Consider the following 25,668-nt stretch of genomic DNA (forward strand, 5'->3'; position numbering starts at 1 on the left):
ACTTTCTCAATCCCTCCCCTGCAGCCTGGAGCCCCCTCCTTCACCCCAAGCCCCTCATCCCAGGCCCCACCCCAGAGCTTTCACCCCCAGATGGAGACCTCCCTCACCCCAACTCCCTGTCCCAGCCCGGAGCCCCTTCCTGCACCCTGAACCCCTCATTTCTGGCCCCATCCCTGAGCCTGCACCCCCAGTTAGAGCCCTCACCCACTCCTGCACACCAACTCCCTGTCCCAGCCCAGTGAAAGCGAGTGAGGGGGAATGTAGTAAGAAGGGGTGGGGCCTCAGGGAAGGGGTGGGGCAGCAGGCGGGGCCTTGGAGAAGGGGCAGGGCCAGAGTGCTTGGTTTTGTGTGATTAGAAAGTTGGCAACTCTACCCAAAGGGCGAGAGCCCTAGACTGTGTTTGTGTGTTCTGGCTGCCTTAGCCAGGAGGCTTAGACTAAAGCCTTCGCCCTGCTCTGCCCTGCCAAAAGGGCCAGAGTCCTAGACTGAGTGTGTGCTCGCTGATTTAGGCTAAAGCATGCTCCCTGTTCTGTCCCGCCCAAACGGGCGGAGCCACAGACTGTTAATTACTGCCAGCCCCAGCCAGGAGGCTCAGGGCTAACAGACTGCTCACTGCTTGGCCCCACCCAAGAGGGCTAGAGCATCAAACTGTTACTGCTTGTTTGCCTCTGCTAGTGGCTATAGAACTATAGACGTCTTACTGCTCGGCCCCGCCAGCAGGACCCAAGCTAGAGTGCTGTTGCCTGACACAGCGAGGCGGAGGCCACCCTCCCCACTTGAGAGAGAGGGACCACTACAGGGTCCTTCAGGAGCTCTTTAATGATATGAAAATTTTAAAAAACCTACAAAAAGTGGAAACGTGGATGAATGGCTAAGAAGGTGTACAAAAGAATAGAACAAGCATGTAGCAACAAAATCAGAAAGGCTGAAGCATAAGATGAGGTACACCTAGCAAAGGACAATAAGAGGAGGCTCTTTAAATACATTAGGACCAAGAGAAAGATCAAGGGAAACGTATGTCTTCTACTTAGCAAAGAAGGAGAGCTAATAACTGATGACAAGAAGACTGAGGTGTGTAATGCCTATTTTGCTTCAGACTTCACAAAAAAGGTCAGTCGTGACCAGTCATTTAACACAATATTAACCACAACAGGGAAGGAATGCAAGCCAAAATAGGGAAATAACAGCTTAATGAATATTTAGATTAGTGAGACGTATTCAAGTCAGCACACCCTGATGAAATGCATCCTAGGGTACTTAAGGAATCAGCTGAAGAAATCTCGGAACCAGTAGCAATTATTTTTGAGAATTCAGAGAGGATGGGTAATATCACAGAGGACCAGAGAAGGGCAAACATAACGCCTGTCTTTAAAAAGGGGAACAAAGAGGATCTAGGGAAAGATAGACCAGTCAGCCTAACTTTGATATCTGGAAAGGTACTAGAACAAATTAAACAATAAATTTGTAAGCATCCAGAGGATATTAGGGTTATAAGGAAGAGTCAGCATAGGTTTGTCAAAAACAAATCATGCCAAACCAACCTAATTTTCTTCTTTGACAGAGCTACTGGCCCAATGGATGGGGGGGACCATTAGATGTGATGTATCTTGATTTTAATAGGGCTTTTGATACAGTCTCACATGACAATCTCATAAGCAAACCAGGAAAACACAGTCTAGATTAAATTACTGTATGGTGGGTGCACAACTGGTTGCAAGACGGCACTCAAAGAGTAGTTATAAGTGGTTTGTTGTCAAACTGGGAGAGCATATCAGGTGGGGTCCCACAAGGGTCAGTCCTAAGTCCGATACTATTCAATATTTTCATTAATGACTTGGATAATGGAGTGGAGTAAGTTTATAAAATTTGCAGATGACACCAAACTGGGAGGGACTGCAAGCACTCTGGAGGACAGGATTGAAATTCAAAATGACCTTGACAAATTAAAGAATTGATCTGAAATCAATAAGAAGAAGAAGTTCAGTAAAGACAATTGCAAAGTACTACATTCATGAAGGAAAAAACCAAATGCACAACTACAAAATCCTGCTTAAAAGAATTTGGGGGTAATAGCTGATCACAAACTGAATGAGTCAACAATGTGATGAAGTTGGAAAAAAGGCCAATATGATTCTGGGATGTATTAACAGGAGTGTCATATGTAAGACCCGAGAGAACTGTCTCACTGTACTCAGCACTAGTGAAGCCTCATCTGGAGTACTTGTTCAATTCTTGGCACTACAGTTTAGGAAATATGTGGACAAAGTGGAAAGAGTCCAGAGGAGAACAATAAAAATGATAAAAGGTTAAGAAAACCTGATGTGTGAGCAAAGGTTAAAGAAACTAGACATATTTAGTCTTGAGAAAAGAAGACTGAGGGAAGACCTAGTAACAGTCTTCACGTTTGTTAAAGGCTGTTACAAAGAAGACGGTGAACAATTTTTCTCCATGTCCACTGAAGGCAGGACAAGAAGTAATTCGCTTAATTTGCAACAAGGGAGATTCGGATTAGATATTAGGAAAAACTTTCTAACTATTAAGCTCTGGAATAGGCTTCCAAGGGAGGCTGTGGAATCCCCTCCTGTGATTGCTGTTGCCTGGGGAGGACCACACTGAGATTGCTCAATCAGGGCAAACTGAAAACAATGATGCAGATGATCCCCAAAATTGGTGGTTATTCTAGTAATTAGATTCACCAATCCAGAAATAAAACAGCTTCTGCAACAAACTGGTTACCCCAAAGCCAAAAACAGTTCCCTTAAAGCAATCTAGCCTTGTGCTCCCAACCAGACAGCTAAGTCAAATATGAGGAGGATTACTGAAAGTCTTGTTCATCAGAAAGTTCTACCAACCCCAGGGGATCGGACACATTACCCACCAGGTCACTCAATATTTCAGATATTACCCAAACATATGCTTTCAGCCAATTCTTATTAACTAAACTAAGATTTATTTAAAAAGAAAAAAGAGCAAGTACTGTAGTTAAAAGATCATTATACTTAGATATATGAATAAAGTCTTAGGTCAGCTTCATACAAGCGATAGTGAGCTACTGAGTAGCAAAAGTTCTTTCCAGAATCAGTTCATCAGGCTATAGTCAAATATGCAGTCCATATATAGACTTTGTTCTAATCTTCCATGAGAATCAGCAGGGTAATCCAAACTGGAGCTGGAGACCTCAGTTTGGAGACTCAAGCGTCTCCTAACCAAGCTTAAGCAGATCTGAGATACAGGACTGTGACCCTAGCATTCTTTTATAGATCTGTGGAAGTCTATTGATAGCCTCTTGATAGCAGGTATTCCTTGGGTGAAGAATAGTGGCTTTGAAGTAAAACCTATTTTCTATGTATACACAGGTACTTAGCTGCATTCATCTGCATAAGATAATATCCTTTAATCAGTTCCTAGACAGTTTACTAAACTTCAAAGAGAAATACAGTCAATGATGTTATTAAACCCAAGTTTCATCTAAATGTTAATATTCCCTTTTGATCTCTGAATCAACAGAATATAGTAACAGACAGGAACCGTCTGGTTACATTAACCACCTCTAACACAGACAAATACAATCACTATTTTCTTCTAATTCTCTAACAGTACAAGTCTACATTTCAAAGCTCTAGTCTATCTAACATGGCTTTGTTAGTTATTTATAAGGAATGGCCCTAATTTGTCTTTAAAAGGTAGAATTTGGGTCATTTAGCCTGCAAGTTGCTTACCCCTTTCTGGCTCAGTGTCACACCATCATTGGAGGTTTTAAAAACAGATTGGAAAACACTTGTCAGGGATGATCTAGGTTCACTCGGTCCTGTCTCAGCGCAGGGGCTGGACATGATGACCTCTCGAGGTCCCTTCCAGCCCTACATTTCTCTGATTCTAAGAATTCCTGTGAAGTGTGACTGCAGATGCCAATGAATTCTTCACAGTAATGGACACAAAACATATGCAAAGTAAGCTTGGTCAAATCTAGACCTTTCTGGATGGTCATCTGCATTTCTAGCCTTTTATCATCTCGAAAAAGAAATGCAGATAAGCTGCATTTGTTGCATAAAAGACACTGCAGTTGATTCATCACCATGTGATAATCAGCTATTCGCTGAGTAAATGACTCAATGAACACAGAATTTCCTCTTCAACTTGTATCTTATCAGATTCCTTATCCTGAGGAGCGTATCAGAAACTCAGAGTGTTCAACCTTTTCACCAACTTCATACACCATTAAATAGATATGCAAAAAAAAATTCAAAATCTTCAATGACACAATGAGTTACATTATTTAGCCATGGCTAGATTCATCCAAAGTTAATCTGCAAGCTCCAGTCGGCCTCTTTTTATTAGGCGGTCCACTGTAGCCTTTGGCACTAGATTCTAAAATATTTAAAAGCTTGTTTCTTAACATCTCTCTTTCCTTGTTTCAATCTTGCCTTATTATTGAGGGACCAAACATATCCATATGTTTGTAATGCTCTCTCTTTGAAGAGTAGTTCTTTACATTGCCGGTATTGGTGTCTACACTGCAGCTGGGAGTGAGCTTCCCAGCCTAGGTAGACAGACTCTCGCTGAAAAGAGCAGTGTGAACGTTGTGGCTCGGGCTGTAGCTCAGGTGAGTTCAGAGCCCAAGCTGCAGCCTGAGCCCCAACATATTTTTAGCAGGCTAGCACAGGTCTGTCTTCCTGGGCTGGGAGGCTCACTCCCAACTGCTGTGCAGCTCACTCCCAGCTGCTGTGCAGACATACCTTATGGGGTGTGTGTGAGACACAAGAAACAAAAGAGGTAAAGGAGAAGGAGGATGAACAAGGAAAGAGTTGGTTCTATGACCATTCCAGCTGACAAAGAGAGGGACTAACAATTATAATCTGAAATATTCAGATGTATCAATACACATGTGCCTCAATAGTTTTACTGCTTTGAATGATTCTGTGGCTCAGAAGGCATACCACTCAAATTTCTATGTTGAAATTTTTTTGAGTGTAATATGCTCCACCACCACCACCCGCCGCCCCCAAAAAGTCAAAATTATGTTTTCCTAGAATTATATAAGTAGTAATAAAGACAGTGGAACAATTTACATTTACTGTATAAAATGTGCACTGCTATTGACAACATGACAGAAGTTAAAACAAACACAGAGAAGGACCTATTTCTGTAGTAATATCACAACATGAATGAGTTTTAGACAATATTGGAAAACTGATTTTCCCCTCAGTATTTCCTTATCAAAGAACCAACATTGAAAATGGTTCCATTGTTCAAGCAAGTAGCAGTTGATCAATACATACAAATAAGAAATCTTAATTTAATTGGAGATAACCCCTCAGTTTTTATTGCAACAATTCACTTTACAGTGACTTCAAACAAGACTAGATTCCTGCATATATTAATGTTTTCAGTATTCTTTTACCACCTTGCTTTGTGCAGATGTCAAAGCTATGCCTTTTGAAAGTTACTTTAGCTTTCATCCAAAACAAAAAAGAAGACTCTTAAGCTAAAACCTGTCAGTATTACTTCAGTAATGAGATTCAACTGAGCTGTTAGTTCCTCTTCAACATAACCATTCCTCTCAGTGCAACAATTGCATTTACTGATTCAATATTAAAATATTTTGTTCTGTTTTTCCCTCCCCTGATTAAACAGCTTCTCATTTAATGCTTGTTTACAAATTAAAATAGCTTTTTCTGTATTTTAAAAAGAATAAAAACATTTTATAGCAGTACAGATATTCTTATATGAACCACGCTTTGAAGGAGAGAGCAAAGGAGATAAAGCCATACAAGACTATGTTCCAAATAACATTAAGGCTCTGAAATCCATAAAAGTAAATTCAGTTCAAACCGTGCAAGTGTTCCTCACTTACTGAGGGGATCTGACAATGTGTGGCACAACAAAAAAGGAAGGGATGGAATTTCAGTCTAACTTTGAAACTACTATTCTTTTTTGAGCAAGTCAACTCCATAACGTTTGTAACATTCTGTATCTTGGGGGAGCACCCTATAACCCCCATATTCCTCATTTATATAATATATATAAATTGTGATCTTACATATAAAGCATGCCTTGTAAGGTATCAGGGGAAAGGTTATGATCTGTTGAAAGTCATTTCTCTATCCATATATGTATACCATTAATGCACATGCAATTATGAGAACTGTGTTTTATGGCTGTCACTAAAACATGCTGTAAGTTGGGGAATCAGCCAGATATTAGCTCCCCAGAGGCAACAGCAAGGTATGTAACCAATACCCACGCGGGGTGTCAATCAACCCATCAACCATCACTGTCCAGCAAGGAAGCTACAATGCCGTGACTCACCTGCATGAGGCCACACCAGGGGAATTTGCTCAACCTTGCCTGGAGACTCAGCAATGCCCACCCAGACATGCCTGGACTTGTGTTTTCCAAGCACATGGACTGAAGGTATAAAACAGACACCGTGGCCACGTGCTGGGTTGTTCTCCTTCGCCCACCTACGCTGCAAGCAACAAGGACACTCTGAAGACTCCAACTGAGCGGACTGGCCCAGATTTCAAGGGTGAAACCTGTGTACTATGAACTGCAATATCCCCAGAGGGCGGGGGGTGAGAAAAATTGCTTAATCAAGATGTTTCCCAGTCTAATTAGGTTGAGAGTTTAGACTGCATGCTTATATTTTCTTTTCTTTTGGTAACTAACTCTGACTTTTTGCCTATCACTTAAAATCCACCTTTTATAGTCAATACATTTGTTTTACTGTTTATCTTTACCAGTGAGTTTGTATGAAGCGTGTAGCAAATGTGCTCAGGTTTGCAAAGGCTGGTGTATATCCACTTTCCACTGAGGAAGTGGTGAACCAATTAATAAATTTGCACTGCTCATCTTGAGCAGTGCAAGACAGTGTATTCCTGGGGTACAGTGCTGGGAGCTGGGGGGGATTGGGCTGGTGCCTTTCTCCATGTGATTCATGAGTGGCTCTCGAAGCATTCATGCAATCTAGCTGGGTGTGGGGCTCCACATGCGGTTGTGCTGAGTGATAACAGCACCTGGAGGGGGTTGCTGCTGGTCACTAGCAAGGCTGGAGAGAGTTAAAGGGGCACAGTGGTCCCACAGTCCCAGGCTGCATCCCGGGGGAATCCTTCACAACGTTATTTGAGCACAGTTTGCTGTTATAATAAAAAGATGTATAATAATTACCTACACTGTTTCTCTAGATGTTCATAGAGCCCTGTAGTTCCATTTGTTCTCCTCCTTCAAAATGTTCCAGGTAGATGACAGAACCTAAAGGAGGAAAAACGCACATTAAAATAATTAATAAAAAAGTGAATGGTTGGAAAAACTGGACATAGGACTGTACCCACAACTAGCATGTAAAACTAACAGGTACTGTGGGCAAGTCTCAAAATACAGCTATAGAATAAATTTAGTTCAATGCGAAATGTACTTAGTTTTCATCCCATGACAGCTGGTGTTGGAAAAGTGTTTTAAAAGAGCCAAGGTCAGGATTTTGGCATTTACATTATCAAAGGAATCTTTCTCTTAAAAGAGAGAGAGAGAAAAGGTCATCAGGACCACCAATGTTCTCCCCTGTTGTCTTTTAGAATCCAGTGGCTCATATGCCCATGCTGATGCTGTTCAAAGAAGCGTCAACCGAAGCCTTCAGCAATTGCTATCACTGGTCTCCTATGGTACACGTTCTTTGGCTACCTTAGAAAGTGATACATGGCTTTAAGCAGAGCGCTGCTAAAATAATGTATTAAGTCACGTACTTGGGTACTTGCCTTGAAATGGCCTACGACAGCATTTCTCAAATGCGGCCACTGTGGCCGCATGTGGCCACCAAGGGCTTTTCTTGAGGCCACAGCCTCCTGACCTGTGATCGGGTTAGAGGGGGCAAAGCAGTGGCCCCTCCCTCTCCCTGGTGCTCCTGGATGCACGGCCTTAGTGTTGGTTGCTGGGGCCACCAGCAGGGACTAGGCCCTGCCCACTTCTGGAGACACCTGGGGCACAATGCTGGAGCAGCAGGCAGCCAGTGAGTTCCCCACCTTCCCAGGTGCGGTGAGGCTCATGCCACTGTGCTCCAGCTGCGTGGCAGCAGGCCCCATCCTCCGGACACGGGGCTTCAGGCTCCAGCCTCCCCCAGCCACCCACCCACCCCCATTGCCCCTGGCCTCACTGCCTCCCCCGATCTCCCATCCAGGGCTTAATTTGTCCCCAGGCTTGCAGGGCTGCGTAAGTCTGCTGTGAAAAGTAGTACTTGTGTGTTTCTTAATATCACTTTTCACAACAGACATACTAGCTAGCAATAAATAAATTACAATGATTTGGATGTGTGTATGTGCATATTTATTTGTTTTTCCTAAAGCTAATTAAGGATTTTTGGAGAAAGCGTGAGAGTGGCCACCAGCAAAAGTTGGTGGCCACACTCTGAGGCCACCAAATAATTTGTCCTGAGAACCCCTGGCCTAGGAGCATGATGCTTTAGTTCTGGGCTAACTAACTGTCAGACATACTGGAGGATTCAAAATTGTTTTAGGTGGTTCTGCAGGACCCAAGAACACTAAGGAACAATTGTGAACCTGGTCTTTGCCCTTTCCCTAACCATGCACGAGTAAAGACCATCAAAAGACCACAGTCTAGGCATACCTTTAAATCACTGGGGAGAAAACAACATATGTAGTAACAGATTGCATTGATGGTATACAGAGCAAAAAGCAGGAGGAGGAAATTACAATGAGGGGAGTAACAGGGCCTGAATCCAATTTGGGTCAACATCCGTAGCACGGTTACTCCTCAAGAGATAAGACATACCTGAAAGGGGACCAGAGAAAGCTCAGAATCACCTTGACATAGATGTACTAAAGGTACAGTGAAGACCTTTTTGAGTCTCAGTGCACATACACATTAAACACATTTGACTGTGTTTAAATATGATTAAATAGCCCACTAGGGTTTAAAACCATGACAAACTGACAAAGGGCTGAATATGGCTTTCCTTATCTATGCTGACCTCAAAGTCATGGCCACTGGAATAAAAGACATTCCCCTCTTGTGGGAACCCAGAGCTCAGGCTCCAGTCCAAGTCCAAACATCTACACAGAAATTTGATAGCCCTATATCCTGAGGCCTGCAAGCCCGTCATCTGACCTAGGCTAGCTGCAGGCATTTAATTGCTGTGTAGACATACCCTAAGGAATTTACAGAAAAATGGATAAATAAATGAGGTGCTCCCATGTTGACAAACATTGGTTCAAGATAAAACAGAAGCCCTGATGGTTCCCCAGAATTTCCTTATCAGACTAAAGTAAGTAAGGAACTGAACTCTGAATACAGTGGAACAGTCTAGCACCCTGTTCAGGTTCTCCAGTGACTCATATCTTTGAAATCAAAGAGTTCTTGCCTAGTTGTATGCTTGAAGCAAAAGATCCAAGAGACTACTTTATTTGGAGAAGCTATTTTGCTTACTGTTCTGAGGCCTGCTATGAAGACAATTCAGTAGGATACACAGTACCTGTAATCACAGAATCATAGAAATGTAGGACTGGAAGGGGCCCCAATAGGTCATCTACTCAGTCCCCTGCACTCAACGCAGGACTAAGGAATAACTAAGACCATTCCTCAGAGGCGTTTGTCTAATCTGTTCTTAAAAATCTGCAGTGACAGAGATTCTACAACTTCCCTAGGCAATTTATTCCAGTGCTTAATCACCCTGACAGTTAGGAAGTTTTTCCTACTGTCCAACCTAAACCTCCCTTGCTGCAGTTTAAGTCCATTGCTTCCTGTCCTACACTCAGAAGTTAAGAACAATTTTTTATCCTCCTCCTCGCAACAAACTTTTAGGTACCTGAAAACTATTGTGTTCCCCTCTTAATCATCTCTTCTCCAGACTAAACAAACCCATTTTTTTCGATCTTTTCTCATACTTCATGTTTTCTAGATCTTGAATCATTTTTGTTGCTCTCCTCTGAACTTTCTCCAATTTGTTCACATCTTTGCTGAAATATAGCACCAAGCACTGGTGCCTACTTTTAAATGAGCTGCATGTGTGAGGAAAAGTACATTAATAATTAAGTTTTAATCTCATTTGAACTCATTTTCAAACTCATACACAAAATACACACATTTTTGCACATGCCTGACTTGTGTGCATACACTGCCCGATTCAACACCACAAATTAGGATTTACCTGCACAGAATTTTAGGTGTTTATATAACCCTCATCACCATAGCAGCTGAGTGCTTCACAACAATTAACAGATTTTATCTTCAACATCGTAGTGAGGTAGGTATGTATTATCCTAAATTTTACAGATGGAAAACTGAGGCACGGGGTAGCTTGAGTGACGTGCCCAAAGTCATACAGGAAATCTGTGGCTGAGCCAGGACCTGAATTCAGGTCTACTGAGTCCAAGTTTGGTGTTTTCACCACAAGACTATCCTTCCTCCCAAAAGTGAAAAAGAGTCAGACATGCCCAAAAGAGTGTATGCACAGGGTTTGATATGGGCTGCCTAGTTTAATAATAAAATATTATTATCAAATTGCTATATATCTAATGTTAAATTATGGTGGGATTTTTTAAAATGCTCAGTGTTGATTTAACTCTGCTACCATTGAAGTCAAAGGAAGCAGAGTTAGACCACTGACGAGCACTTTTAAAGAGATTACCCTTAAACTATTATCTGTATACAATATGAACACTTTTCCGAAACCAGTTAAGAAATAAGTAACTGAATGATAGAGCTATAATTCCATGAAGGAGCTCTGAGTTACATCAAACCATGAGAGCGAAGCTCAAATCTGGCTATGGAATTATAGCTCCATAATTAAAAGTGGGCTTGTTTTCCATTCTACAGTATATTACACACACCCCAGGATGACAGATCTGTGCACTGCAGACAAGGACTGCCCGCTGTCCTTTCCCTTGCTGTTGCCACTCCTGTCCTCTCATAAAGGTCTGTTTTGGGGTTTGTTTTTTCAGGATAGCATTCCCTCCCACTCCAGTACCTTATCCTTCATAGTGTGGCTCTTGCCTCCCACTCCAATGAAAGCTTCATGGAGTGACTCTCATTGTGATTGCCTTTTCCCTGCCAGCTCTGACAATGATTTGGGGGGCAGGGAAAGGCAATTACCAGCAATTAGTTTAAATTTAGTTCACAGATGTAACATCAGATCTGTGAAACTGAAGATTCTGGAAGACAGGCTGCAGGATGCTTAATACTGCAGTCCACGTATTACAGGACAGTTCTGCACACCTAACAATGCCACAATTTTATCCATGAATAAAAGTTCTGGTTCTCCTCTCCTTGCAGCTTCTGTATTCCAAGAACTCCTCACTGGTTCATTTAGTCTGGTATCTTACCTCTGGCAATGATGTGCTTGATTGAAAGAACGGTGATTATTTTAAAATCCTATTTGAAAATTTTGTGCTTATTATGGTTATTGAGTAACACCCAAGATTAATAAGTGAAAGTAGCTAGCAAAATAAATCTATGTTTTACAGTTTATTTTCTTTGTGCATTTGACAGCACTTTGCATGTATTCACCTCTAGTTTCCCATTGTACAATGACTTATGGACTAGTTTTGCCAAGATTCAATTGAGTAAAGTTACTCACGTGTTTGAGTAGTTCTATTGTCTTTACTTGACATTATCTGTAACTTTTGAACCTAGGCAGTGCAATTCTTATTCATGTGTGTCTAACTCTGAAAAAATTTGTCTATTACCCTTCAGCGTCAATATTAAAAAAGAAAATTGATGTGACCCTAGTAAAACTATAGACTTTCAGTTTGTACGCTGTTTTTTAAACCTCATGCGGGAATGCAGAACTAAATGATGATAAACTATCCAGAAAACTGCAAGAGAAGAAAAAAATGATTTAATTCTTAACAAATGCATTTTAAAGCCCCCCCGAGATGAATTATTTTCTTCATATGCCAAAGGGAGAACAAGTGTTCATGGAAACATCATGAGTCTGCAGTTTCTGCAGATGTTCTACTGTGACGGTTTTTTAGCTTGATAATCAGTATCTTTAACATATTAATGTTCATAAAATGAAAAATTTAACGAAACTTTATCCTTTGAGATTGATGAAGCACATATGATTATAATCTGTTCTGGTCCCCATACTGTACCCATCACCATGGTATCCAATGGTCTAATAATATATCTTCTAGTCAAACTTGCAAGTCTTTGCAGATAATTTTCTGAATTAAATCAAAAAGGGGCAAAATTAAATTATATATGCTAGTAAATGTCACATTTCATTGACTATTCATTGAAGCCCTGGGCTCTAGCTTACCTGAAAGTGTTCTCTGTGTGACAAAGAAGCTTAATTTGAGTTGATTCTATTAATTTTCTAATGAAGCAGGCCATAAGATTTTAACTTGTTACAAAAATATAACCCTTCAACATAACAACACAACCTATTTTAGTTTTCTTTAAGCAAGATTAGGAATCAAACTGCAACAATATACATATGTAAGCAAGACTACATTCCCATCTTACGTACAAGAAAGTTAATTGTAGCAATGTGTAAATTATATGTCAAAGAAAAAAAGATTAAAATATATTTGATTATGATATGCTGACAGCTGGAAATACTGCTCCCCAAAAATGCTGCTCCCCAAAAAAAAACATATGCTTTCCCTAAGTTTAAAAGTAAACGCACAAGGTAAATCATAAGACTAACCAGAGGTTCAGTAAGTAGTTAAGATCCTGCTGTAATCCACACATCATTATCCACTTCCATAAAACACCAAGCAGAATTTTAAAAACCAACCTGTAATTATCTAAACTGTAATTATCAGTATTTAGATGTGGGCCCAGATCCTCAAAGGTATTTAGGTGCCTATCTACCTCTTTAGAAAACCAAGTCCACCTCTTGAGGCACCAATGACATTTTGAAAATCATCACTCAGCAGCTGCCTACCCCGCTAGGCACCTAAGTTTTCGCAGGGTAGCATTTGCAAAGCTACCAGTGCTTTGATGCTACCCCACACAGCTAACAAGCAGCTTTAAGCCCTATCTCAAGCTGAAGCCCCAGAGCAGAATTCTCAAGCTAGCTAGGGGGAACACCAGTCTCGCTAGTGGGGGCCCAATCCTGCAGGCATGCTCTGAGCACACTTAAGACCTGACACACCTCACAGCAGGAGGGCCAGATACAGACCAACAATAGATGAAAGGGGAACAGCACAGCACCTGTATAAAAGACAGGTGGGGGCACAGGGAAAGAGGGTGAGAGTGAGAGATGTGTTGACTGTGAGCAGGAAAGAGAGCAAGAGAGAAAAAAAACAGTTTCATCCGATAGGGCATGGCCTACCAAGGTCAGCCATTTAACTATAAGAGAAAGTTTGTGGCTGAGGATTCCAAGAGGACAGAGGTACTTTCTTGGGGCCATCAGCTAGGTGCACTAGGTCAGCTATTTAGGCATCTAAGCCTCTCTCCTTAGTGTTTCACTCCCAACAAGCTTAGGGGTCTCTCCAATGAGCTGCTGGCTTTGGAGGATCCCTTTCTTAGGCAGCCAACTCTCCCCATGCATTGTACAGGGAGCCTGGGCTCCTAATTTAGGCTGAGGATTCCACTAAGTAGCAGGCCACCAAGGATATGTCTACACTGCAAAAACACGGAAACAAATAAATCAGAGCAGAAAATCTCAGAGCCTGGGTCTGCAGACTCGGGCTTGTATTGCTTGTGCTATGGAGCTAAAAACAGCCATGCAGACATTCTGACTCAGGCTGGGAGTGGGCTGTGAAGAGCACGAGGTGGAATGTCTACACGACTAATTTTAGCGCCATCGTATGACCTCAAGGTGGACTGACAGAAGGTTTATATAGTTTAAAGACTGCCTCCCATTCACTGTTAGCATAGTCAGGTCTCAAAGGTCAGCATTTTGTTTGATATACCACATGGAACAGATGGGATTTAGAGAAAAAGAGAAGCATTTCTTGCAGCAACTACAAGGAGGTAGAAGAGTCTGTTGTTCCCCTGTCCAAATTGCCTATAGTGAGGAAGAGAAGTAGCATCTACCCACACAAGGAACTCTCTGAAAAGCAGAGAAACTGATCCAAAGGATTGTAGGATGTGGTGTTAGAAGAAAAGCACAGTAATTTTGGGTGACAGGAGGTAAGAGAAGGAAAACCACTCATCTGTATTAATTATGAATCTTCAAAGTTACTTTGAAATTAACAGCTTCTTTGCAATGGATGGTAATGTGCCTTGCTATTTTAAAATAGAATATTCTTAGGGTATATTCCAATCTTGCCTGTCAGTGTTTGTGAGACAATGATGGTTAAGTGGATGTCTATTCTCAGACCAATAATCACACAAATGACAGCCCAGATCTTACATTACTCCATGTTACTACGTGCTACTCCATGCCAATAGATCACTTCATCTGTGCAGAGACCCAGTGAAGTCTACGGGAGTACACAAAGCAGAATCACTTCCAGGATTAGGGCCTATATGTGCACGACAAAGAAACCAAATCCTATTCAAGAGTTGAAATGCAGAACTGTGGTTATATATATTATTTATGGGACAGTTTCTGAACTAGAATAATGGAATTACTACAAAAAGTGTTTTACAAGATATTACACAGAATGATAAATTAACTGACTGTTCTAAAGATGTAGACACTGCAGTTCCCTAGAACAAACAAGTGTCCGTAGTTTTACAACCAATCACACATATATACATATATGTATTTGGAATTATGTCCAAACTGGAACAATGTTATTGTTCCTATTTGTCACTTCAGATGGTGTTCTAAAATATATTTTTAAATTTGTGCTCCTAAATACTAGGTTAAAAAATTTTTTGGCAATCCACAATGGAAGATACAGTTCTTAAAAATAATTTTCTGGTATAAAATGTGTCATCAACTTGAAGCATAGTTTTCATTTAGAACCCAATTCTGTTCCCACTGAGTCAGTAGCAGAACTCCCACTCCAATATCATCATGCCACAGGATCTGATCCTGCAAACATTCACTCCCTTATGTGATAGGATAGCAGATAATCAATAACAGAACTACAATTTAACTACTTAAATGCCTAAAGTTAAGCAACTGTAAGTGTTTGCAAGATTGGAGCTACACTTTCTCTTTCAAACTACATTTACCTAGCAACGATAAGAATTTTCTATGAATATGTTCCCCTCACCTGTGCTACTGTTCTGTCTCATCCTCACCCTAGTTCAAACACTCTGCCCAATGAACAAAAATTAAGAACTGTAATCCACATAGTTTCTAGCAGTGTTAGAAAAGCAGTGTTAGAAAAGCATTTTCTAAAGTATTTTCTAATGCTTTTCTAAAGCAGTGTTAGAAAAGCATTTCTAAAGTATTTTCTAGCAGTGTTAGAAAAGCAGAGAGCAGAAAAGCAGGCTCAATATAGTTTCTCTATAAAGTTTCTCTTTAAAAGAGTGTGGTGGTACCGAACATCATGTCAATAAAAATGGGCTCATCTCTCTTGCTGTCATTACAAAAAGTAAATAAATAAAATAAAATAAAATAAAATGACATCATAATTTGTTCAATGTGTGCCCCATTAAATCCCTTTCAATTACACATTTCAAGATTCATCCTTGGGGACTTTAAACCACCACCACCACCACCATTCTGCCAACATTACAAATATTGAACAACAAGAACAGAGATACTGAAACAGAGATCAACTCCAATGAACTTCAAGAAAATACTCTGGCAACACAGGCTAAAGACAAAGAGAATATAATTCTCATACAAATGCTAGTAATAATCCAATTTTGTGGTGGAACATGTGGGAAGTCCACAAAACAGTACAATAAAGATTTTAAACATATCAGAAGCCCAAATACTGACAGTTTTGGTTGCTTTTGTACAAAAACTTATTTTGAGGCACAAATTTCTGTAGACACTGGAAAAAAAACAGTAGAATTCCCCCAGAATAGGAAAGGGAAAGGCCAATAATAGAAATATAATGGCAACTTTTGTTGACTTTAAATTCTGAGAATACCAGAAGTCATCAGAGGTGAGATTGCACATTATAGTATGAAGACCTATTTTTCCTGATCTTATTTCTCATACCCAAAATAAGAACACTCATGGAAAGAATCTTCAAGAAAAGGAACTGGAGGTATTGTTTCCAGCAAGATTAAGCAATTACCCACCATAACAGAGCTTTTGTTTTCTTGAACAATTAAATCCTGATCCTTGCAAACACTTAGAACATGTCTACACAGGAAAGTTATTATACTAGTATATAGTAAGATGAAATTTAAACTGATATAGTGATACCACTATAATTCCTATGTGGCCATTCTTATTCTGGAATAAGGATGATTTTTTTGTTGTTTAATTTATGTCATTTTGGAAGAGGTTTTAACTAAACCAAAAAAAGCCTCTCTTATCCCATAATAAGCATGTCCACAGGGGAAGTTATATCAGTATAACTTGTTAAAACTTTCACATGTAGACAAGCCCTTAAATGCTAAGTAGACTGACTTCAATGGGATTAGTGACACAAGCTTATTTTTAAGAGTGTTTGGCAGGATCTGGGCCTACATCTAAAGCAAGCAGAAAATTTAAATTCAGAGCAGGTCTTGAATGAGGACACAGACTAACTTTTATTTTTAAAAGTAATAATTAAAGAATGGTATATCTTTCCATTTTTTGGAAACTCAGTTGTTGCCTTATTCTGTTCTACATATATTTCAAGAGATTCCAATTTTACCCTTAATGCAGTTTGTTATGATATTGCAGGGGGTGTATTTAAAAAAAAACTAGAAAAAAGGGATAATATTTGAAAAACTATTATGTTCTCTTTTCAGAATAACAGCCATGTTAGTCTGTATCCACAAAAAGAACAGGAGTACTTGTGGCACCTAAGAGACTAACAAATTTATTAGAGCATAAGCTTTCATGGGCTACAGCCAACTTCATCGGATGCATAGAATGGAACATATAGTAAGAAGATGTATATATACACATATATATACACAAGCATACTAAGAAGATGGAAGTTGCCATACAAACTGTCAGAGGCTAATTAATTAAGATGAGCGATTATCAGCAGGAGAAAAAAAACTTTTATAGTGATAATCAAGATGGCACATTTAGACAGTTGACAAGAAGGTGTGAGGCTACTTAACATGGGGAAATAGATTCAATATGTGTAATGACCCAGCCACTCCCAGTCTCTATTCAAACCAGCCACTCCCAGTCTCTATTCAAACCCAAGTTAATGGTATCTAGTTTGCATATTAATTCATATTAATCCATATGTTCTCTGTATTTTTATTAAGTATTTTATTTAAATATTAAATAACCTACCCGGATCAATAAGGACACAGGCAATCACTCCTTAATCTGATTTTCTGTCCCCTGGATCACACGTGCAATGCTCGAGAGTGGTATGTGACAAAAACCGTTAACTCAAACCACTGTTTTCTTTAATCCTTCAGCATGGGCTTCAACTCCCATCAATCATCATTCACTATTAATGACTTCAGTGGTGTGAGCTAGATTAGGCCCCCCAGACCAGATTTCTGTCTCGACTACCAGCGGGGCAGCAGGCTGGTACTGCCTGTCAGGAGTGAGACACGCCGCTGTTCACGTCGGACTCCTCCACCAGCTGCCCACACACATAAAGTTGGGTCACCTTTTGCACTTGTCTCAACCCCACGCGACACTGACGCAAGTTTAGTTCAGTTCAGTTCTCTCTCCGCCCCCAGGAGCTCCCTGGGACAGGGGCCGCCGGCTCCTCTGTACAGCGCCTAAGTCCAGCAGAGCGGCAGGATCGCTGCCCCCCCTCGAAGCGCCCCCTCCCTGCAGCCTCTGCCCCCCGGCTGCCGAGCCACGGCACACCACCCATCAACCCGTCTCCCCTTCTCACCTCTCAGGGCTGGAGGGGGGTCACTGGGAGGGCCCGGCCCCTTCCCTCCCTGTCTCGTAGTGCCCGCTATGCCAGGGGAAAGGAGAATGCAGTCACCGGGCAGCCCCCTCCCGGGCCGCCTCTACCGCAGGACTTCCCGGCTCCGAACTATTCCCCCAGGGATCCGGTTCTCCGCCCCCCCTCCCCTCTCCTCAGGGTGGCTTCACCCAAGCGGATGAAGGGGACCACAACGAGGGGAGGGGCCCTCAGCCACGCCCTCCGACCAACCGCCGACTCCGCCTCCTCACTGACGGGAGGGGAAGACCAGCTCCTCCGACCGCCGCCCCCGCGCCGGCTGACAGTTCACTTCCGCACGCCTGAGGGGGAAGGAATTAGAGTCGCCAGCCGCTGGGGTGGAGATATGCAAATGTAGGGGCGGTGTCGCCCCCACACAAGGGAGTGGGCGGGGTTGACTCACGTCGCCTCAGGAGAGAGCGCTGCGTTAGGCCTTTTTCCCGCCAGGGTTAGGGAGGGATTCCGTGGGATCGGTTTCAGAGTAGCAGCCCTCTTAGTCTGTATTTGTAAAAAGAACAGGAGGACTTGTGGCACCTTAGCTACTAACAAATGTATTTGAGCATAAGCTGTCCTGAGCTACAGCTCACTTCATCTGATGCAGGGCACCACGGATAGAGCCATGCTCTCCTCCCCAGAGCTGAGGATTCCCTCGGGCTGGCAGATGGGATGTGGGGGCGCTGCCGCTCTTTCAGGGTATTTATTTGTTCAGTTCTGTGCTAAACTACAGGAAGGCCATGTCTGCACTGCGAGTAGAGGGTGTGAGTCCCAGCCGGCAGGCATGCTCAGCTAGCGGCATGAGAGCTAGCACTAGTATAAATTGTAGCATAACTGCAGTAGCACAGGCAGTGGCAGCAGGGCATGACTTAGCTGTGCTGAGTAGGTATCCACGGGGTTCGAGCATGTTTGTAACACTCACTGAGGTAGTGCAAATATGTGACTCGTCATACTCCTAGCTCACAGTGTAGGGGTAGCCTAAAAGAGGGTCCCACCAATTCTCCAGCTGCACTTGGCAAGCAATCTTTATGAATATAAAAAGAAAAGGAGTACTTGTGGCACCTTAGAGACTAACCAATTTATCTGAGCATAAGCTTTCGTGAGCTACAGCATCCAATGAAGTGAGCTGTAGCTCACGAAAGCTTATGCTCAAATAAATTGGTTAGTCTCTAAGGTGCCACAAGTACTCCTTTTCTTTTTGCGAATACAGACTAACACGGCTGTTACTCTGAAACCTGTCTTTATGAATATAAACATGAATGTATAAAGAGACCCATCATTTACCCCAAATTAAATCAAATAAGCCAGTGATAATATAAGTAGAACAAAAATCAACCTCCCTGCACAATCCCCACTAGAGTCACACACCATCATGCCCAATATCTATCTCCTCACAGGCAAAGGAGAAAAGCTGGGCTTTGCAGCATACCCTGAAGGATACAAAGCGCCTGCTGCTGAGTCATGCAAAACCTTATCAATGTCCTCAGGCCCACGAATGCAGAATAACTTCCCAAATGAATGGACTGTGTGACAGTCAGATGTGTTATCTATTGATACAAGAATATATGAGTTCACCTTTAAAGTTTTGCCTCACAGCACAAGTTTTATGTTGGAGTGTGGATTCTTTTTAGGTATCTGTTGGATATAGATGTGAAAGCCTTTATGGAGTGTTATTGGTAGCATTGGGGCACTAGGAAGGTGGCAAGGAAGGCTAGAGATTTTCCCCTTCTTGTTTGCATGCTTTTAAGGTTTTGTGTGGTGGGATAAGTCCTGATATAAGCTTAGCTGTAACTAAATGTAGTTTTTGTTATTAATAATTTACTTTAAGTATGTGACTTCAAATCACAAGCTTTAATGCTTAATTTGATTGGGACCAGAATTCTCATTGCTTTTCAGGATCAAGTCCTTAATGAACTACAAAATGGGTTGGTCACCATTACACCTGGACAAATATTAGACTTTTTGGTTCAATGGTAATTAAAAATATATTTATATTTAGTTTCAGTTAATCAAAAAGTTGAAAAAATCTCCAAAATGAAATGTTTAACTTAAATTTTGAGCATTTTTAAACATTTTTTAATTTTTTAAAATTAAAGGAAGTGTTTTTAAATTAACAAGTCAGCAAAATTGGTACAAATTCATGAAACGTTAAGGTGTTCCTGAATCTGCATTTTTCACAGAAAAAGGTCTAGGTCAAAAATTTAGGAGCTCTAGTCAACATTCCCCATTCAGGTTAGATCCTTTAATTAGCTGTGAAACAGTGGAGTTTAGGTACAATTCTTCATTAGCTAGATGCTTCCCAGGGAATGGGATCAGAAGGATACAGTCCTGATCCTGCAAACACTTATGCACATGCTTAACCATTGGCAGGATCAGGGTCTACCTGTGTCTGCACAGTCATCTAGCTGTCCCTCCAGGTATGGGTGCAATGGCCTGGCACCAATTCCCAGAGGTGTAAAATTATATAACAGTATTTAAATGCTGCTCTGCTTGGTGGCAGATACCATGAACTCTATTCACTGCTGGAGAGAGAAGATAGGGAAACAGTAACTACTGGTGAATGACAGGTTTCCGAGTAGCAGCCGTGTTAGTCTGTATCCGCAAAAAGAACAGGAGTACTTGTGGAAATTTGTTACTCTCTAAGGTGCCACAAGTACTCCTGTTCTTTTTATTGGTGAATAGTGAATCCATTTGGGGATTTAGATGGGGTTCAGAGAAGAGTGACATAAATGATTCTCTCCCTTTTATCTCAAAGTATCTTTGCAGACACAGGGTGCAGTACAGCATCACCATTCATTCCTGGTTTGTTCCATTCATTCCTGGTTTGATCACATCCATGAGTACAAACATCTTGCCTTCTAGTCAGTGGTCAGCCTCTAGGTCAGACTAACCTTGGTTATGTTTACAGTGATTTCTCTGTCGTTCTATCATCTGTTTGTCTTCTGCCGTGTACTCATTGATGGGATGTTCCACCCACAGTAGCACAGAAAGGGCTCAGTAACCTGATAGGCCACATCTGAGGGAGAATTAGGCATGATAAGCAAGCACTGATTGAGGAAGAAGCCCAGCTGGGCAGGAGCCAACGGAGCTGGTATAAGGCCAAGAAGTGAGGGCAGAAGGAGGCTGCTGCTGCTATCAAAAAACATTCTTCTGCAATTCTTTAAGAATATCAGGAAAGGTGAAAGACTCAGTAATGAAAAAGATATAAAGTACAGTGCATGGCAGTCAGAGACTCAGGAAACAAGTCTGTTATACCACAAAACTGAAGAAGAAGAAGAAGAAAAAGAAAGGGACTGAATTCTTTAAGAATATGGGAAAGGTGCAAGATTCTAAGTCGTGGACAAAATACGAACCATAGTGCATGGCAGTTGTAGACTCAGGAAGTGAGTCTACTATGCTACAGAACTGAAGAAGAAGGAGGAGGCACCAGAGTGGAAGCCTGCAGACACTCTCTGCACTTAGAGAGTAGAAGTTCTGGGATCCTGGCCCCGAAGCACAGGCGCCAACTTTCCTTAGTGTCGGTGGGTGCTCGTGCCCCCCCCATGTCCGGCCCTGCCCCGACTCTGCCCCCTCCCTGCCCCATTAGACTTCTCCCCAGATCCCCACCCCGGCCCTGCCTCTTCCCTGAGCGCACTGCATTCCTCCTCCTCCCCCATCCCTCCCAGCGCTTGCTGTGCGAAACAGCTGTTTCACAGCGCAAGCGCTGGGAGGGAGGGGGGAGAAGCAGGATGTGGCGGCTCGCTCAGGGGAGGAGGCAGAGGTGAGCTGGGGCGGGGGGTGAGTCGGGGAGCTGCCAGTGGATGCAGAGCACCCACCAATTTTTCCCCGAGGGTGCTCCAGCCCCATAGCACCCACGGAGTCGGCACCTATGCCCCGAAGGAAGAATGGTGGGTAAGGAAGCCTGATAGAGGTGAAGTAGGAAGTAGACCAGGGAAAGAGCAGCAGGGTTTGGGATGGAGCAGACCTTGCTTTCTGATTGTCAGGTCCCTGAGTGGAACCCAGGTTAGCGGGGAGGCCCAGGTTCCTCTACCCACCACTGTAGAAATGGCATAGCCTTGAATTGGAGGACTGCCAGGAATGATACCTGACCACCAGTCAGAGAGACTTTTGATATCCTGGAATGGGGAAGCCACATAGTGACCTGGTTGGAGCACCAAACCATGAAAAGGGAGCACCCCAAGTTATGAAGGGAAAGCACTGTAACTCCTGGAACACAAGAGAGGCTACAGCGTGAACAAGAGACAAAAAAGGGTATCAAACTGGGTGGAGCTATTCCCCAGATGCAGCCACAAAGGGTACCCCAATAGTGAATAGGAACCCCGTGACACTGTACCATCATCATTTTTATTGTAGACTGTCCTGTACTCTGATTTCCCATCCTACTTTCCTCCTAACTTAGTTTGTCTTAAAATCATCCAACTTTATACCTACCAGATTACCATCTTTCAAAGAACCCTCACTTCTATTGCCTCTAGCCTTCTGATGTCTATTTCATTTAATGCATCTGCTTCCAGACCACAGTGCTTGTCTACACTACCGCACAGGGTCAATCTAAGGTACGCAACTTCAGCTACGTGAATAGCGTAGCTGAAGTTGATGTTCTTAGATCTACTTACCGTGGTGTCTTCACTGCGGTAAGTCGACAGCTGACGCTCTCCCGTTGACTCTGCTTGCACTCCTCGTTCTGGTAGAGTACCGGAGTAGATCCCCGCTGGATCGATCGCTGCCCGCCAATAGAGCGTAATACTATTAGTACACTGGTGCGAGCCAGTCATGCCTAGTCAAGTATATTAGTTCAATGAAAGGTGTTGTGTGTGGTCTCTGCTAAAAGCTAAGAACTAGCTGATTGTCATGGTTATTGTGAAATGTTTGTAGAGGAAACAATTTTAGAGTTATGTAACAAATAGGATATTATGTTCCAAAACTGTTAGAAGTGAAACTTGTCACCTGGGGCAGGGGAGTCTCAGAGCTGACTCAATCAATATTAAGAACAATGAGCACCCATGGAGACAGCCCTGTGTTTCCTGTCTGGACCAGATGCAGGCTTGAGCATTTAAAAAGACAAAAGAACCCCAAGTCTCTGAATAAGGGACCCTTCGGGTAAGAGACAATAGTCTGTAACTGTATAATGGAAAAAGAAAGGGCACAAGATGTCATCCATTACAGAGGAGAGATTTTGCAGGCGGGAATGTCTCATGACACGTGGATCCCAGCTTTTTGGAATGGGCAACTTCTGTTAGGACTGACCATTGGGTGAGAAATCCCTTATTAGATTGGAAAGTAATTTGTTAATAAATATAGGGTATAGGTTGCATTTTACGATTTTCTTTTACTTGTAACCTTATGTTTCCAAACCCTTCTACTTGATTTTATTGAATCTCTATCTCAAGCTCTGTTAAATAAACTTCAATTTGGTTTTACTATGGTTTTACTAGGTCTATGTGCTTTGTGCTAAGGAGTGTGTTGAATGGAGGTGAAACCAGTGAACTGGGGGTGCACTGCTTCTACAGAGGCAGCTGATAGGTGTCCATAGCAAGTGCCAGAAGATAAGACACTGGGCACTTGAGTACAACAAAGTGGAGTATGCAAATTACTAGCTTGCATTGGGAAACAGCAGGGCTTGTGGAGCCTGGAGTGGAGCACTTGTGTTGCTGAGCCTGGTGGGGACAGACAAGGCTGTCAAGCTGTTTGGAGTGGCTCAAGTGCATGAATACCAACCTCAGGGAAGACTGTTACAAACCAGGACACAAACCCCAAACTGGTTGTGAGTTCTATATTTAGATTTCACCAACCGAGCATCACATGTGAACTCCTCAAGACTATAACAGTTTTAAGATGGAGTCACAGACAGTCCCCTTGAATACTCCAATCTATTTTGCCACCCAGGTAAGCTTGCCTTTGTCATAGATGGTCCCTTACACCAAAAATCACAACAATATTCAAGTTATTGCCAGTCCCTAAGGACTGGTCACTCACCCCAGGTCAGCTGCACTTTAGATCTTACACCAAAGATAACATTTGTAGCTAATCCTATAATTAACTACAGATTTACTAACTAAGAAAAAGAAAGTGAATTACAAGGTTAAAGTAAGGAACACACACACACAAATGAGTTACAGTCTTAGGTTCGAAAAGGTGATAGAAGTTGCTGTGATATGCAAGCTCTAAGTCCTCTAGGGTTAACCTAGGCCAAGCACTGGGGATCCCTTGCTAATGCTTAGAAATCTTGCCCTCTCTAAGTCCAAGCAGCCTAGTGATACAATTCCTTCTTGACAGGGATTTTTTATCCACTTCCCCCAGAGTTCAAGCTGATGGGACAAGTCCACCTGCATGTCTCTTGTTCGTGGGTGTTGGGGAGGAGCAATCAACAAAGTCTTTGTTCTTTTATGTTTCACAATGGCTCATTTGGTTGATATGGGCCTTCTTGGGCAGGACCTAACACCTTCTGTAGAAGCCAGCATTTTACATTAGTTAATGCTTCTTTTCTGTTCGGTGAGTTACATAATTACAGAGGTTTACAATGCACACACTCAACGTAACTTTATAGTGCGGGGTACAGCTTTTATAAGTGAGTTTACTACATGCAGCATCCTACGAGCATATCATAAAGTCTAAACACATTCATATAAACTTAACATCTATTTTAACGCTAACATACAGGTGATCCAGACTGGTTTCCAGCTATGTGTTCAGTTGAGGCCTAGGGGCTTGAGCTGGCATCTGGTTGCCAGCCTCACAAAGGCCCACTCCCACTGTGAGTAGGTGGTAGTGATTCACCACGGACACCTCAGTAACTCCATAAAGTGTCACAACTGGTTTGATAAATTTTCATTTTGGTACCCAACAATGTTGTTATCAGCCCATAAGTTCATCAATTTCTATGCAGCACTTGTGGCTAAAGCACACATCTCCCTTCAACAGTAGGCACTACTCAAGCTTCCTAGGTTGACATAAGAGTCTACTTTTTCTGTGATTTCATCCCTGCTGCACATCAAGACTTTATATATTGTCCCTTTTCCAAGATAAAACCACTTTGTTTTGTTGGAATTTACTGTAAATCCAAGTCAATGACACCTATATTTTCCAAGGTATCAAAGAGTATCATCATCAGTCAACATGAATAATTAGAAGCATGGACAAACTTTGATACAAAGAAAAATTGAAAAGGTTGGGATTGTTTGCATTAGAAAGAAGACAAATAAGACGACACATGATAAAAAGTACAAAAAAATAAAGACAGAAATGGCAGATCAGGAGCTTCTTATCTCTGTATGGATATTAAACCTCACACTTATCATGGCTTAAACCAATGTTTAAGTATTAGAAATTAAGGTGAGTCCCGATGTTGGGGGCAGATTATATGTGGGCCTAATGTACTCAGATATTACTGTGAAGTGCAGCAGTATAAGCCCTCTAAAATAGGCTATCCCACATTTGCAAAATACGGGGCTCTTATGCACCTTTCTCGTAAGCATCTGGTGCTGGCCATTGTTGAAGACAGGATACTGGATTAGATGAGCCAGTATGGCATAGCCTATGTTCATATCTTCAGCATTTCTGCCTCTGTGGTGTTACTTGCCTGTAAGACCACCTACTACTCCTACGAGCATTCTCTCCAGTCCTCCTCGGCAAAAAGGATGTTCATGTTACTTGGGGCTTCGAGGCTAGGAAAACTAAAGTACGTAATAGTGGGATAAGATTTTCAGGGGTCTAGCAGGGGTTCTCACATATGGGGGGGGTTAATTTGCTAGTGGGATACAAATATCATTGATATGATAGAAAT

General features: G+C 42.1%; 1 protein-coding gene across 8 annotated transcripts in view; it reads right to left on the reverse strand.

The window, feature by feature from the left end:
• Nucleotides 1-18,069, reverse strand: part of KLHL5 (kelch like family member 5) — a 97,324-nt gene extending 79,255 nt beyond the window's left edge. The window contains exons 1-3 of one of the 8 annotated variants that reach the window (XM_074951539.1): nucleotides 17,838-18,069; nucleotides 7,172-7,251; nucleotides 6,310-6,464 (exon numbers count right to left, since the gene is read on the reverse strand). The gene's annotated coding sequence lies outside the window, so the exon portion shown is untranslated. Of the gene's footprint in view, nucleotides 1-6,309; nucleotides 6,470-7,167; nucleotides 7,252-17,275; nucleotides 17,608-17,837 lie in introns of those variants that run through there. The other 7 variants (XM_074951535.1, XM_074951537.1, XM_074951540.1 and 4 more) reach the window with 7 other exon arrangements.
• Between the last annotated feature and the right edge of the window lie 7,599 nt (nucleotides 18,070-25,668).

Source organism: Natator depressus, chromosome 4 (assembly GCF_965152275.1).
Source record: "Natator depressus isolate rNatDep1 chromosome 4, rNatDep2.hap1, whole genome shotgun sequence".
In the NCBI taxonomy this organism is placed as follows: domain Eukaryota; kingdom Metazoa; phylum Chordata; order Testudines; family Cheloniidae; genus Natator; species Natator depressus.